General features: G+C 42.0%; 1 protein-coding gene across 5 annotated transcripts in view; it reads left to right on the top strand.

Annotated features, from left to right (window-relative positions):
- KPNA1 (karyopherin subunit alpha 1) overlaps nt 1–16,206 on the top strand; it is a 144,841-nt gene that overhangs the window by 51,192 nt on the left and 77,443 nt on the right. The gene's annotated exons all lie outside the window — the stretch shown is intronic.

Raw genomic sequence — 16,206 nt, forward strand, 5'->3', positions numbered from 1 at the left:
TTCAAAATGGTATATTTGACAGTCATATACCTGTTGTCAATGGGTGAATATATGTCATCTCTAAAAATGGATAACACTTTCCTACCTTCCAAGGAGGTTATATTGCTTTGTATTTAAATCGGTACTTTAGAAATGTACAGTATTGATCATTGTATTTCTTCTGTAGGAGTGAGTAACATTAACCAGTGTTTGCTGTGTATCTATTACATGTCTTAAGAGAAACATTCTGAAACAGAATACAACTTTAAGGAGTTAGTAGTTCTCTTTGTAGGATGAGACTAAAATGGAATAATACAGCATTCAATCTTTATTCTGTACATGACAGTTAAGTATTCTCCAGACTAAATTAATATATTTAAAGTCTATAAAGGGCCATTATGATCATCTAGCTTGACTTCATGCATAACGTCGGCCAAAAATTTCACTCAGTTATTTCTGCATCAAGCCCATAACTTGTGTTTGAGCTAGAGCATATATTTTAGAAAGACATCCAATCTTGATTTGAAGACTTCAGGTCATGGTGAATCCACCACATATCTTGATAGGTTGTGCCATTAGTTAATTACTCTATTTTAAAAATGTGCACCTTATCTCTAGACCAAATTGATCAAACTTCAGCTTCCAAACATTGGATGTTGTTTCTTTGTCTTCTCAATTAAAAAGTCTTCTATCTTCCCATGTAGCAACTTATAGACAGTGATCAAGTAACCTCTTAACCATCTCTTGGGTAAGTTATATAGATCAAATTTTCCTAATTCTTTCACTATAGTGTATGTTTTCCCACCCTCAAATAATTTGTCCCTTTTCTGAACCTTTTCTAATTTTTTAAAATTCTTTGTGATTTGAGATCTGGACATGATTGCAGTAATGGTCTCTCACCAATGCTGTATACAGAGGTGATACCACTTCCCTTCTTATACTTGATATTTCTTTGCTTATTATATCCAAGAATTGAATGAAACCTTTTAGCTACAGTATCTCACTGGGAGCTCATGTTCAGCTGATTATCCACCATGACCCATTGTTCTTTTCAGAGTCACAGTTTACCAGGATACAGTTCTCCATTATGTAAGTGTCACCTACTTTCTGTTTTTCCTAGATGTATGACACTGCATTTGTCTGTATTAAAATGCATGTTCAAAAAATGAGCCCATTTTGTCAAGTGATCCAGATCACTTTGTATAACTGACCTGTTCTTATTATAGATGGTGTTGGTAGTACTGCTTATAATTAAGGTTGCCTAACACTTTCCATGAGAAGACCCTCTTTCCAGTTGCTTACAGCTTTCCAGACTTAAGCTGGGCTAAAAAAATTTCATGCTAGAAGGCTATCTCCAGCTGAATTATTCTGGAAAGTTTCAGGTAAAACAATGTAGCTGATTCAGAGAACAAGATTAGGGAAAATGTTATGTTAAAAATCCTTATAACCATTTCATTGAAAAACTCTCGTGCCTCCTGTTTTTTGAGCAATGACTGGAAATTTGATGGGGAGTCCACCCTAATGTCAGGCCTGTGCCTTCTGTTGTCCCTGTGAAAATCCACCCAGATTTGGCTAAGTTGCAAGCCTTTGAAAATCAGTTTGCACATACTCAGAGGTTTGTTAGAGGCTAATGGCATTATTTTCCAAAATTCCATCTTCGCTAGCATTCGCCACCCCTATAGAGCAGTTTAGCGTACTACATCCCAGACCTGTAGGCTGAGCAGGACCTTCCCTGCAATTGTTACTCGTCTCCTATGCTTTCAGTGCCACCCCAGCTGGCACTCAAGCACCAGGGAGGAAGAGAAATCACTCTGATACATATGCAGAGAGATAAGTGGGGGTGATAGATGAGGATAGGGGGACCAGGCAGGAGTTAGCAGAGTGTAGGGAGTACAGGGAGCAGAGAATGTGACAGAAGTTGTTGGGGAAGTGGTGTGGGCAGAGAAGTATGGGACAAAATGATTTATAGCCACTAGAGCAAACACCCATCCAGAACTTGGAATTGAACCAGGATTCTTGAGTTTCTACACGTCTCGGAACATAAGAACATAAAAACGGCCACACTGGGTCAGACCAATGATCCATTTAGCCCAGTATCCTGCCTTTAAACAGTGGCCATTGCCAGATACTTCAAGGAGAATGAACGGAACAGGACAATTATCGAGTGATCCATCCCCTGTCATCCATTCTAAGCATCTGGCAGTCAGAGGCTTAGAGATACCCAGAGCATGGGGTTGCATCCCTGACTATCTTGGCTAATAGGCATTGATGGACCTATCCTCCCTGAACTTAGCTCATTCTTTATTTAATCCAGTTATAGTTTTGATCTTCACAACATCCCCAAGCAATGAGTTCCACACATTGACTGTGTGTTATGTAAAGAAGTATTTCCTTCTGTTTGATTTAAATCTGCTACTTATTAATTTCATTGGATGACCCCTGGTTCGTGTGTTACATGAAGGGGTAAATAACACTTCCCTACTCACTTTCTCCACACCGTTCATAATTGTATAAACTTCTATCATATTCCCCTTAATAATCTCTTCTATAAATTGAACAGTCTCAATCTATTTAATCTCTCCTCATATGGAAGCTGTTCCATACCCTTAATCATTTTTGTTCCTCTTCTTTGTACTTTTTCCAATTCTAATGTATCTTTTTTTGAGATGAGGTAATGAGAACTGCATGCAGTATGCAAGATGTGGGTGTACCATGGATTTATATAGTGTCATTATAATAATTTTTGTCTTATTATATATCCCTTTCCTAATGGTTCTAACATTGGTGTTTTTTTTTTTTTTTTTTTTTGAATGCCACTGCACATTGAATGGATGTTTTCAGAGAATTATCCACAATGACGGCAACATCTCTTTTTTTGAGTGGTAATAGCTAATTCAGGCCCCATCACTTTGTATGTACAGTTGGGATTATGTTTTCCAATGTGCATTATTTTGCATTTATCAACACTGAATTTCATTTACCATTTTGTTGTTCAGTCACCCAGTTTTGTGAAATCCCTTTGTAACTCTTCACAGTCTGCTTTGGATTTAACTATCTTGAGAAATTTTACATCATTTGCAAACTTTGCCACCTCACTATTTACCCCTTTTTCCAGATCATTTATGAGTATGTTGAACAGCACAGGTCCCAGTACAGATCCCTGGGGGACACCACTATTTACCTCTTTCCATTCTGGAACTGAACGACAGGGGATGGAGCTTATGTTATATTACGTTGTTAGCCGGTATCTGTGAGACCCTTTGGTAAAGCCTCTCATATCCGTCTCTTGTGGCTGGTGAGAACAGCCTACTAGTGTTACCACTTATTCTGTTAGCTCAAATGATACCGATCTGTGCTGTGGGTCTAAAGGTCCTAACCCTGCTGATGACCTGTGCAGAAATCATTGTTTCAGCATAGTGGAACTTTTGGTGGTGGTGGAGGTGGTGGTGGGGTTCAGTTTACTTAAACAACAACAACCCCTAAACAACCACCCCCCCACACACACTAAGGAAACTACCAACCAAAAACTGGACACCATATTCCAGTAACAGCTGCACTAGTGCCAAATACAGAAGTAATACAATCTTTCTACTCAAGATTCACCTATTTATCCATCCAAGCATTGTATTTGCCTTTTTGGCTACAGCATCACTCTTCCAAATCATTGACTGTTAAATAGTGTAGAATGAAGAGCCGATCTCTGAGCGACCCCACTAAAAAGCACATGTGCTTCTAGATGATTTCCCAGTTACAGTTACACTTTGAAACCTATCAGTTAGCTAGTTTTCATCCACACTGACTTTGTATTCTTCTAGTTTTTTAATCAGAATGCTGTGTGGTACCAAGTCAGCTGCCTTACAAAAAACTGCTGCATGGACACCAGGGTGTATTTGATTTAAATCATGATTTAAATCACTAGTCAGGAAGACTTGATTTAATCATGGATTTCTACATAGAAGTGCATTCTTGTTGGTTGTTATAACCTTAATACATATTCTTCACAACTCAGAAGTAGATGTAGGTTTCATTTTTAGACGGTACATACTATACATTTTTAAAGTGATTTCTTTTGGAAACTTTTCAGATTAGTTTTACAGCTATACCAGAAAATGAATCATTGTTTGGTTATTTCATTTACAAAAGGTAATTGAAGCAGATAGTTCACCTCCCAGTGACTTCATAACTATCTCCAATTCGCTAATCATTAATATTTGGAGAATTTTCTTGCCATGCTGTGTTAGGAGAAGAACATCACCAGACAGACATTTAAATTGTTTTTTTAAACTAAAACAATAATTCAGCAACTATGGGGTAGGCAGAGTAAAGGCATATATGTTAAGAACGCTTATTTTGGCATTGCTGAAAGGGCAGTGTTAAGTTTGCATAGGCAATCTTAACTGTGCATTTCCTGGTTTTCAGAAGTTTGAGTTTTGTTCGATTCAATGTTCTGAACAGAGATGACATACTACCAAAAAAAAAAAAAAAATTGGATTTTTTTGATAAATGCTTTTTGAGGGAAAAACTAAGACACATTATAGCTCAAAGATATCTCATTATGGAATAGGGATTATAAATTCTAATTCTATAGTATGAGAATATATTCATGTAATGTTTAAAAAAAAGTTTTGTAAATGAGTTCCAATAGTTCATGGAATAGGGACCCAATCTTATGGGGTTCCAGGGGCTTCTGTAGAGATTATTTAGGTTAATCTTTCTATCTATCCAATGGGTAGAAGTGCTCAGTTTAGAAGAGAACATCAGAGATGCTTAATTTTGCAGTTCTCAAACTGTGGATTTGTGTCTCCAGAGATAACATGCTTGTTAACAGCAAATTTTTTTTTAAATAAATAAATAAATAATATATAGAGGTGAGAGATAACAGACCTCAACCCTATTGTCCCTCTGCAATTTGTGTACACAGAGTCAATCCCTTACCTCTCTCTAAAAGTGCAAAGTTTCAAAAAGTTCAATGAATAGAAGATTGTTGTGGGCGGAATAGATCTGGACAAGGAGAAGAAGTCTGGAGATAAATGTGAGAAGGGAGGGACAGGCAGTAGAAACAAAAGTGAAAATGTTTGAGCAGCATATTCCAGAAGTCTTGAGATCTTTCTGAGTGTAGCCTTCATTGATTTCAGATCTACCATACTAGTCTCTCACTAGAAGGGAAAACTTATAATGGCAGCAGGCCATAAAAGAGACCCAGTTTGGGAATAAGAACCATTCAAGAAATATAGGTTTGCTGATGTTTTAAAGAGAGTCACACCAGTGAACTGGTGGAAGTCACTTAAGCACTTGGATTCAGAGAGACTGTTGAAGTGATAATCTCACTTTTAACAGCAGTAGTTTCTTCTGCCAGTGTAGAAAGAATATTTTCTTCCTTTGCAACCCATTTACTTTCACCTACAGGGTTCTGTCTGTCACTATTAAAGGAGAAAAGGGGTGTGTGTGTGGGGGGAAGATTTATAACAGACAACTTGTAGCAAGCAACATGAGTTACATCTATAGTTATATACATAACATGTCTTGTATCTCTGCAAATCCTAGCTCAAATGGCCCAAGGCCTACCCTACCGACACCCTCCTGAGGCGCACCAAATTTCAAAAGAATCTGACACAGCATGTCAGTCTGAGGACTTAGGTCGATCTAGAGACAGCAGTTGTGATGGAACCTTACCTATAGTGGTGCAGCTGTGACACTGTAATAATAGCAGAGACATCTCAGCCCCAAAGAGCTCACAGTCTAAGTGAATTGGTGCATGTGTGCAGGGTTTGTGTATGAATTGGGATGTACTGGCAGCACTGGGGCTGCTGGGGATTTCGGATGCACTGGCAGAGATATGGGGTACAGGAAGGTGGGGATGCAGGGTGATTAGGGTGCATTGGAAGAGCTGTGGAATTCAGGGGGCTGGGGTGCACTGGCAGAGCTGCGGGTGACAAGCCTCCCTCACCTAAGACCCCAACCTCTCTCCCCTTCCCTACCACCCCATCCCCATTTATCTCTGTCTCCATAAACGTCCCTTATCTTGCTGCAGCCTCAAATCCACTTCCTCCAGTACCTCTCCCTTCCCAGGAAGCATTCATATGTCTTAATTATTTCCCCAAATACTTGGATTTCATCCCTGCGCAAAATAAAATTGACGCATGTGACTCATAAATTGTGACAACCTCCAGCAAAAAGCAACAGAGGTTAGTCTCAAAGGTGCCACAGGACCCTCTGTTGCTTTTTACAGATTCAGACTAACACGGCTACCCCTCTGATACTTAACCTCCAGCAACTTAGTCCAAAACTCCTTTTGTTTTAGGTGGGGGCTTGTCATTAACTTCTTCTTAGTTATGTTAATTGAAAGGAGAGTTCACAGCCATCTATCTCAATTAGATAAGTAATTCATCCAATCATTAATACCTATCAGTTTAACAGTACAAGGGAGCGGAAGGAAACCGGTTTTACGGGGGAGGAGCTGTAACCCATGGTCAAATGACCCCAGATGTAGATCACTTATCCTACCCCACACTTTTGAGGAACACCAAATTTCAGAACAATCTGCGTAACTGTTCGGATTTTAGAGCACTTACAAGAATCACCTTTAAAGTATATAAAATGGCAGGAATGGAAATGCTCTAGCTGTTTTTCTGTATTAGCACATGTACACTGTGAAAATGAACGTTTTCTTAAACACCATTCTCAGTGTGGGTCCCCCAAAGATTTAGCAGGCGCCATGTATTATCTTGTGTAAACCTCAACAGGTTTGAGACCATTTTGACCTACATCACGTTAATAGTTGGATCTCTACCTCTGCACAAAAAACCCCACATAGAAACTTTTGGAAAATGGCTGGGGGAGAAGGGGGCCGTATATCTCCGCAACCCCAAACTCAAATGACCCCAAATTTGGGTCACTAACCCTACCCTTCACTTGCCTGAGGCACACCAAAATTCAAAGGAAACCGATCAAGCATGTCAATTAGAGAACTTAGAAAGGGCAACCTTTAAACAGAGATCATGATGCAACATTAACTATAATGGCAGGACAACCTGTTTAATTATAGGCAGGCCTGTTTTCCATTGTTAAATATTGGCACAATATTAGCATTCTTCTAGTCCTTTGGAATTTCCCCAGTATTCCAAAATTTAATGAAAATCAATAGAATCATAAAATATCAGGGTTGGAAGGGACCTCAAGAGGTCATCTAGCCCAACCCCCTGCTCAAAGCAGGACCAATTCCCAACTAAATCATCCCAGCCAGGGCTTTGTCAAGCCGGGCCTTAAAAACCTCCAACGAAGGAGACTCCACCACCTCCCTAGGTAACGCATTCCAGTGTTTCACCACTCTCCTAGTGAAATAGTTTTTCCTAATATCCAACCTGGACCTCCCCCACTGCAACTCGAAACCATTGCTCCTTGTTCTGTCTTCTGCCACCACTGAGAACAGCCGAACTCCATCCTCTTTGGAACCCCCCTTCAGGTAGTTGAAGGCTGCTATCAAATCCCCCCTCATTCTTCTCTTCTGGAGACTAAACAATCCCAGTTCCCTCAGCCTCTCCTCATAAGTCATGTGCTCCAGCCCCCTAATCATTTTTGTTGCCCTCCGTTGGACTCTTTCCAATTTTTCCACATCCTTCTTGTAGTGTGGGGCCCAAAACTGGACGCAGTATTCCAGATGAGGCCTCACCAATGTCGAATAAAGGGGAACGATCATGTCCCTCAGTCTGCTGGCAATGCCCCTACTTATACAGCCCAAAATGCCGTTAGCCTTCTTGGAAACAAGAGCACACTGTTGACTCATATCCAGCTTCTCGTCCACTGTGACCCCTAGGTCCTTTTCTGCAGAACTGCTACCTAGCCATTCGGTCCCTAGTCTGTAGCAGTGCATGGGATTCTTCCGTCCTAAGTGCAGGACTCTGCACTTGTCCTTGTTGAACCTCATCAGGTTTTTTTTTGGCCCAATCCTCTAATTTGTCTCGGTCCCTCTGTATCCGATCCCTACCCTCTAGTGTATCTACCAGGCCTCTAGTTTAGTGTCATCTGCAAACTTGCTGAGAATGCAGTCCACACCATCCTCCAGATCATTAATAAAGATATTAAACAATACCGGCCCCAGGACCGACCCTTGGGGCACTCCGCTTGAAACCAGCTGCCAACTAGACATGGAACCATTGATCACTACCCGTTGAGCCCGACGATCTAGCCAGCTTTCTATCCACCTTACAGTCCATTCATCCAGCCCATTCTTCTTTCACCCGCCAACTCCTTTAGCACCCTCGGATGCAGCGCATCTGGCCCCATGGACTTGTGCACGTCCAGTTTTTCTAAATAGTCCCGAACCACTTCTTTCTCCACAGAGGGCTGGCCACCTTCTCCCCATACTTTACTGCCCAGTGCAGCAATCTGGGGGCTGACCTTGTTCGTGAAGACAGAGGCAAAAAAAGCATTGAGTACATTAGCTTTTTCCACATCCTCGGTCACTAGGTTGCCTCCCTCATTCAGTAAGGGGCCCACACTTTCCTTGACTTTCTTCTTGTTGCTAACATACCTGAAGAAACCCTTCTTGTTACTCTTAACATCTCTTGCTAACTGCAACTCCATGTGTGATTTGGCCTTCCTGATTTCACTCCTGCATGCCTGAGCAATATTTTTATACTCCTCCCTGGTCATTTGTCCAATCTTCCACTTCTTGTAAGCTTCTTTTTTGCGTTTAAGATCAGCAAGGATTTCACTGTTTAGCCAAGCTGGTCGCCTGCCATATTTACTATTCTTTCTACTCATCGGGATGGTTTGTTCCTGCAACCGCAATAAGGATTCTTTAAAATACAGCCAGCTCTCCTGGACCCCTTTGCCCTTCATGTTATTCTCCCAGGGGATCCTGCCAATCTGTTCCCTGAGGGAGTCAAAGTCTGCTTTTCTGAAGTCCAGGGTACGTATTCTGCTGCTCTCCTTTCTTCCTTGTGTCAGGATCCTGAACTCGACCATCTCATGGTCACTGCCTCCCAGGTTCCCATCCACTTTTGCTTCCCCTACTAATTCTTCCCTGTTTATGAGCAGCAGGTCAAGAAAAGCTCTGCCCCTAGTTGGTTCCTCCAGCACTTGCACCAGGAAATTGTCCCCTACACTTTCCAAAAACTTCCTGGATTGTCTGTGCACCGCTGTATTGCTCTCCCAGCAGATATCAGGGTGATTAAAGTCTCCCATGAGAACCAGGGCCAGCGATCTAGCAACTTCTGCTAGTTGCCAGAAGAAAGCCTCGTCCACCTCATCCCCCCGGTCTGGTGGTCTATAGCAGACTCCAACCACGACATCACCCTTCTTGCTCACACTTCTCAACTTTATCCAGAGACTCTCAGGTTTTTCTGCAGTTTCATACCGGAGCTCTGAGCAGTCATACTGCTCTCTTACATACAACGCAACTCCCCCACATTTTCTGCCCTGCCTGTCCTTCCTGAACAGTTTATATCCATCCATGACAGTACTCCAGTCATGTGAGTTATCCCACCAAGTCTCTGTTATTCCAATGACATCATAGTTCCCTGACTGTGCCAGGACTTCTAGTTCTCCCTGCTTGTTTCCCAGGCTTCTTGCATTTGTGTATAGGCACTTAAGATAACTCATCGATCGTCCCTCTTTCTCAGCATGAGACAGGAGTCCTCCCCTCTTGCGCTCTCCTGCTTGTGCTTCCTCCCAGGATCCCATTTCCCCACTTAGCTCAGGGCTTTGGTCTCCTTCCCCCGGTGAACCTAGTTTAAAGCCCTCCTCACTAGGTTAGCCAGCCTGCTGGCGAAGATGCTCTTCCCTCTCTTCGTTAGGTGGAGCCCGTCTCTGCCTAGCACTCCTCCTTCTTGGAACACCATCCCATGGTCAAAGAATCCAAAGTCTTCTCTTCGACACCACCTGCGTAGCCATTCGTTGACTTCCATGATTCGACGGTCTCTACCTCGGCCTTTTCCTTGCACAGGGAGGATGGACGAGAACACCACTTGCGCCTCAAACTCCTTTATCCTTCTTCCCAGAGCCACGTAGTCTGCAGTGATCCGCTCAAGGTCATTCTTGGCAGTATCATTGGTGCCCACGTGGAGAAGCAGAAAGGGGTAGCCATCCGAGGGCTTGAGTCTCGGCAGTCTCTCAGTCACATCGTGTATCCTAGCTCCTGGCAAGCAGCAGACCTCTCAGTTTTCCCGGTCGGGGCGGCAGATAGATGACTCAGTCCCCCTGAGGAGGGAGTCCCCGACCACCATCACCCTCCTCCTCCTCTTGGGAGTGGTGGTCGTGGAACCCCCATCCCTAGGACAGTGCATCTTTTGCCTTCCAATCGGTGGAGTATCCTTCTGCTCCCTTCCCTCAGATGGGTCATCTAGTCCACTCTCCGCATTAGTACCTGTAGAGAGAACATGGAAACGATTGCTCACCTGTATCTCCATTGCTGGTGCATGGACGCTTCTCTTTCTCCTTCTGGAGGTCACATGCTGCCAAACCTCTTCACAATCCTTCTGTCCCTGCTGCGCCTGCTCTGAATCTTCAGAACATTGCGGCCGTAGAAGCATCTCCTGACGTCTGTCCAGGAAATCTTCATTTTCCCTTATGCAACGCAGAGTCGATACTCGTTTCTCCAGCCCTCGAACCTTCTCTTCCAATATGGAGACCAGCTTGCACTTTGTACAGACAAAGTCGCTTCTGTCCTGTGGAAGAAAGACAAACATGGCACAACCTGTGCAGGTTACAACAGCTGATCGCTCACCTTCCATATCACCGTCCTCTTAAGAACTTCCTCAACTGTTGCAGGAACTACTCAGAGAAACCTGCAGATGAAAGCCTCAGTGCGCTCTCCCCAAGCGAGCTCCCAGGCAAACTCCCGCTGTTAGCCTCTGCTGTTCGCCGCTCAGCTGGTTCGCTGCTGACTGCCCTTATATACCAGTCAGGGCCACTCAAGGCCCACCTGGAACAAAGCACTCCCAATTCACACTTTTCAAACAAACAAGCAAGAAATCAAGCACACAGTCAAACTGACCAACTGTCCCAGTAGCAGACACTCAGATACTCACCAACACAGCCCCCCTAATGCAGCACTTAGCATACCTCCTCTCGGACAGCTCCCAGGCAAACTCCCGCTGTTAGCCTCTGCGGCGAACAGCAGAGGCTAACAGACCATATCAATGGTCCAGAGAGGTCTTTGGTAACTCTTGCAACTTTTCAACATAAGTTATCCAGACTTGCTGATTTAAAAACATCTAGCTTTAGTAGCTGCTGTTTCACTTCCTTCTGAGTTACTGTGGGAATGGAAAGTATTTAATCATCATCTCATATGACTATCTGTTTTTTTCCTAAATACAGAATAGAAGTGTCTATTGTTTCCATCTAGTAATAGACCAGTACCATTGTTGGGATTCCTTCTGTTCCACAGTGAGGATAGTTAATCATTGGAACAATATACAAATTTAAGGGTTGTGGTAGATTCTTCATCGCTGGCAACTTTTTAATGACGATTGGATGTTTTGCTAAAAGATATGCACTAGTGTAAACAGGAATTATTTTGCGGCAGTTCTATGGCCAGTGTTATGCAGAACGTCAGAAGAGATGATCATAGTGGTTCCTACTGACCTTAGAATCTATTAATCTAATACACTTAAATGCCTTACTGTGCTTAACCCTGCTGGTCATATATTTCTCCCTGTGTCCTTTTGCTTCCATTACTGATTTCTATGATCCCTCTGATTTATATTCATTGCTATCAACTTCCCCTTCATTCCATTTTTTATTTTTCTATATATCTTTTATATATAAAAGCTGCTTTTACTTCCCCTAAGTCAGGTTTTCTTTTTTGTAACCACTCTGGCCTTCTTCAATTTTGGGATTGGCTTTTGGGGCATCTAGTAAAACTGTTCTTAAACAGTTCCCAATTATCATTCACTTTTTTCTGTTTCAATTCTTTCTCCCAACTCATTTGACTCCATTGTTTTCAGCTTTGTAAAATTGGCCCTTTAAAAAACACTAAGGTTGTATATTACTGTACTGGTTTGGACTTCATTCTGTTTGCACTTCATTCTGTTTGTACATAACAAATATGATCAAGTCATGGTCACTTGCACTACTACCACTAATTTTTAGTACTGCGATGAATTCCTCCTTATCTGTCAAGATGGCATCTAATATAGAAATCCTCTTGCTGGATATGCAACACTTCTTGACTTAGAAAACTGTTGTCTCATAGACTCTAAGGTCAGAAGGGACCATTATGATCATCTAGTCTGACCTCCCGCATGATGCGGGCCACAAAAGCTGACTGACCCACCCACTCCTGGAAGAATTCTCTCCCTTGACTCAGCTGTTGAAGTCCCCAATCATGATTTAAAGACTTCAAATCGCTGAGAATCCTCCAGCAAGCGACCCCTGCCCCATGCTGCGGAGGAAGGCGAAAAACCTCCAGGGCCTCTGCCAATCTACCCTGGAGGAAAATTCCTTCCCGACCCCAAATATGGCGATCAGCTGAACCCCGAGCATGTGGGCAAGATTCTCTAGCCAGACCCTCTGGAAAAAGTTCTCTGTAGTAACTTTTAATATCCCATCATTGACCATTGTTGCTAATTACCAGCGATGGCACGTTATTGACCTATTGACTAAAATCACTTTATCCCATCAAACCATCCCCTCCATAAACTTATCAAGCTTAATCTTAAAGCCAGAGAGGTCTTTCGCCCCCACTGTTTCCCTCGGAAGGGTGTTCCAAAACTTCACCCCTCTGATGGTTAGAAACCTTTGTCTAATTTCAAGCCTAAACTTCCCGACAGCCAGTTTATATCCATTCGTTCTCGTGTCCACATTAGTACTGAGCTGAAATAATTCCTCTCCTTCCCTGGTATTTATCCCTCTGATATATTTAAAGAGAGCAATCATATCCCCCCTCAACCTTCTTTTGGTTAAGGTAAACAAACCGAGCGCCTCGAGTCTCCTTTCATACGACAGATTTTCCATTCCTCGGATCATCCTAGTGGCCCTTCTTTGTCCCCGTTCCAGTTTGATTTCATCCTTTTTAAACATGGGAGACCAGAACTGCACACAGTACTCCAAATGAGGTCTCACCAGTGCCTTGTATAACGGAACCAGCACCTCCTTATCTCTACTAGAAATACCTCGCCTAATGCATCCCAAGACCGCATTAGCTTTTTTCATGGCCACGTCACATTGCCGACTCATAGTCATCCTGCAATCAACCAGGACTCCGAGGTCCTTCTCCTCTGTCTGTAATGTTTAGAAATTTCAAGGACCCTTTAGTACTGAGAGCATGAGACCTTCAGCATATGCCATTTCAACTGAAGTCCCCCATTTTCCTACACATTATATAGTAGTTTAAGGAGCTGGTTACCCTATTCTCTAGTGTGATTTGGTGGTCTATAGGGGACACCTACTGGTACACCATCTTGAACTTTATCTGTTAAAACATTGATTCATAAACATTGAAGACCATCCTCTTCTGAGTTGTCAGTGACTTAGAAACAGGTAATGCCATTTTTGGCATAGAGTGCCACTTCCGCTTCCAATTTTGCCCACTCGATCCTTCCTAAATAATATCCTAATGTGTGAATCCTCCTACCAGGTTTCAGTAATACCAACTAGATTAAATTTAATGTTCATAAGTGAACATTTCCAATTCTTCTAGTTTATTATCCTCCTAGCATTGGTGTATTGGCAATTAAAGAATTTCTTCTCTTCACATTCTTTGGTTTCTTGATTAATTTTGTTCTCAACATCTTTATTTTGTGCTAAACAAGTGCTCATATATTCCCACTTTTCACCCTCCCCTTTTGTTATTAAGGTCCTGACATATCAACTTGTTCTGTTCTGGACAGAGCAAAAATTCCTCTCTTTATGTGCACTGCCCATCACATGGGAGATGAACACCAAGACTTACATGGCAGAAATTGGATTAAGCAGAGTGGAATACCTAGAAGTGGCCTCATACATTGTTCGTCAATTTGATGGGCTGGTGATCTGGAAACAGCAGTAATGTGTCCTGTGGCTTTTCCTTGTGTCAGGACCCAGGATGTGTGGTGGAGAATGACCTCTTGCAAAATTGGGCAATCTCTCTGCTATATGCCATCCAGCTTTTGTATGGTTGGTGGGGAGCAGTGGAAAAGACAGGAACAAGAGATGGCAGGAATATTGTTACAGCTTTCCTAGATGAAGATGCTATGAGTCTCTAACCTGATGAATCTGTCCTTCAAGTGTATGTGTCCCACAGAAGAGGTCTGCTATTGCAAAATCCAGTCCTCCATCCAGGACCAAAATGATTCAAAATGGATACTTGGATGATGTGATTATCACTCTCATGGACCCTAAAAAGAAGATAACAAATAGAACGTATTCTGTTGGATGAAGCAAAATCCATGGAGAGAACCAAAACTATCATATTTAACAAATGAATTATAGCCATGAATTCCTGGAGGAGAGCCTTAACGTTGGATGTATAAGCATTTCCAAGCAAAATATCAAGTCTTTGCAGTGTAATATTATCAGTATGTTCAAGAAAAGGAAGTTAGGTACAAATCCCATTGTTAAATTTTTTCTTGAAGAAGCAACCCTTACACCAATCCCAAAAGATCATAGAACACAACATTGGAACCTCATTTTTGTTCTTCATTAGTATAGCAGCAGCATCTAAGACCCCCTGTCGTGGATTGGACACTGGAACCATTGTGTTAGGCACTGTACAAATTGTGCTTCTTACAGCCCTACCCATATTGAACCCTTGCAAGAGGTGTCCTTATACTTCCTGTCCATTAAAGTAGACCTCCCAATAGCTACTATATCCAGTCAGATGAGTTTATGAAATTGGGAGCTTCCTTGGATGAGACCCAGTATTGTTCTTTTAATTTAGACAAGTGGTCCTCACAACTGTGATAGCATCATTCCAAAAGAAATTTAAAAAATAAAAAAAAAAGACAGAAGTCTCATCTCAGGACAGAGAAGTCACATCTCCTTTATTGACATTTGCTAATGACCACACAGAATCAGAAATTTAGGGCTGGAAGAGACCTCAAGAAATCATCTAGTCCATCCACCCACCCATGCAGAGGCAGGATTAAATATATCTAGACCATGCTGGAAAGGTGTTTGTCTAAACTTAAAAACCTCCAATGATGGGGATTCCACAACTTCCTTAGGTAATCTGTGCTAGTGCTTAACTATCCATATAATTAATAAATTATTCCTAATATTTATCCTGAATTTTCCTAGCTGCAAACTAAGCTGATTATTTCTCATCCTACCCTTGGTAGATATGGAGAACATTGATCACCAACCATCCTTTTTATAGCATTTTATGTATTTGAAAACTATGCCCCCCTCCACCTTTTCTTCTCTAAACTAAACATGACCTGTGCTTTCAAACTTTCCTCCGAAGCCATATTTTCCAAACCTCTTATCATTTCTGTTCTCTTCTGCACTGTCTCTAATTTGTTCACATTTTTCTTAATGTGCGGTACTCGGAACTGGGGCACAGTACTCCAGCTGAGGTCTCTTCAGTGCTGAGTAGAGCAGAACAATTACCCCATCTGCCTTCCCTTCAACATTTTTGTTAACACATCCAAGAATGACATTTACCTTTGTCTCTTCAGTCTCATACTGTTCAAATATATTCAGTTTGTGATAAACTATAACTCAGATCCTTCTCTTCAGTACGACTGCCTAGCCAGTTATTTCCCAGTTTGTATTTGTACATTTGATTTTTTTCTTCCTAAGTGTAATACTTTGCACTTCTCTTTATTGAATTTCAACATATTAATTTCAGACCATTTCTCCAATTTATCAAGATAAGTTTGAATTCTAATGCAGTCCTTCAGAGTGGTTGCAACTCCTTCCAGTTTGGGTGTCATCCTCAAATTTTATAAGCATACTCTACACTCCAATATCCAAGTCATTAATGAAAATATTGAATAGTACTGAACCTAGAACAGACCCTGTGGCACCCCACTTGATACATCCACCTAGCTTCAGAGTGAACCACTGATAAGTACTCTTTGGGCATGGCCTTTCAACAAGTTGTGCACCCACCTTAGTCATTTTGTCTAGGCCAAATTTCCTAGTTTGCTTATGAAGATGTCACATGGGAGTTTCAAAAGACTCACTACATTCCAGATATATCATGTCTGCTTCTCTCTCTCCCCTTCTCTCCCTCCCCATCCACTAGGATGGTTACCCTGTCAAAGAAGGAGATTAGGTCTGATTTGTTCTTGACAAATCTAT

The sequence above is a fragment of the Malaclemys terrapin genome, chromosome 1, assembly GCF_027887155.1.
Source record: "Malaclemys terrapin pileata isolate rMalTer1 chromosome 1, rMalTer1.hap1, whole genome shotgun sequence".
Taxonomy (NCBI): Eukaryota; Metazoa; Chordata; order Testudines; family Emydidae; genus Malaclemys; species Malaclemys terrapin.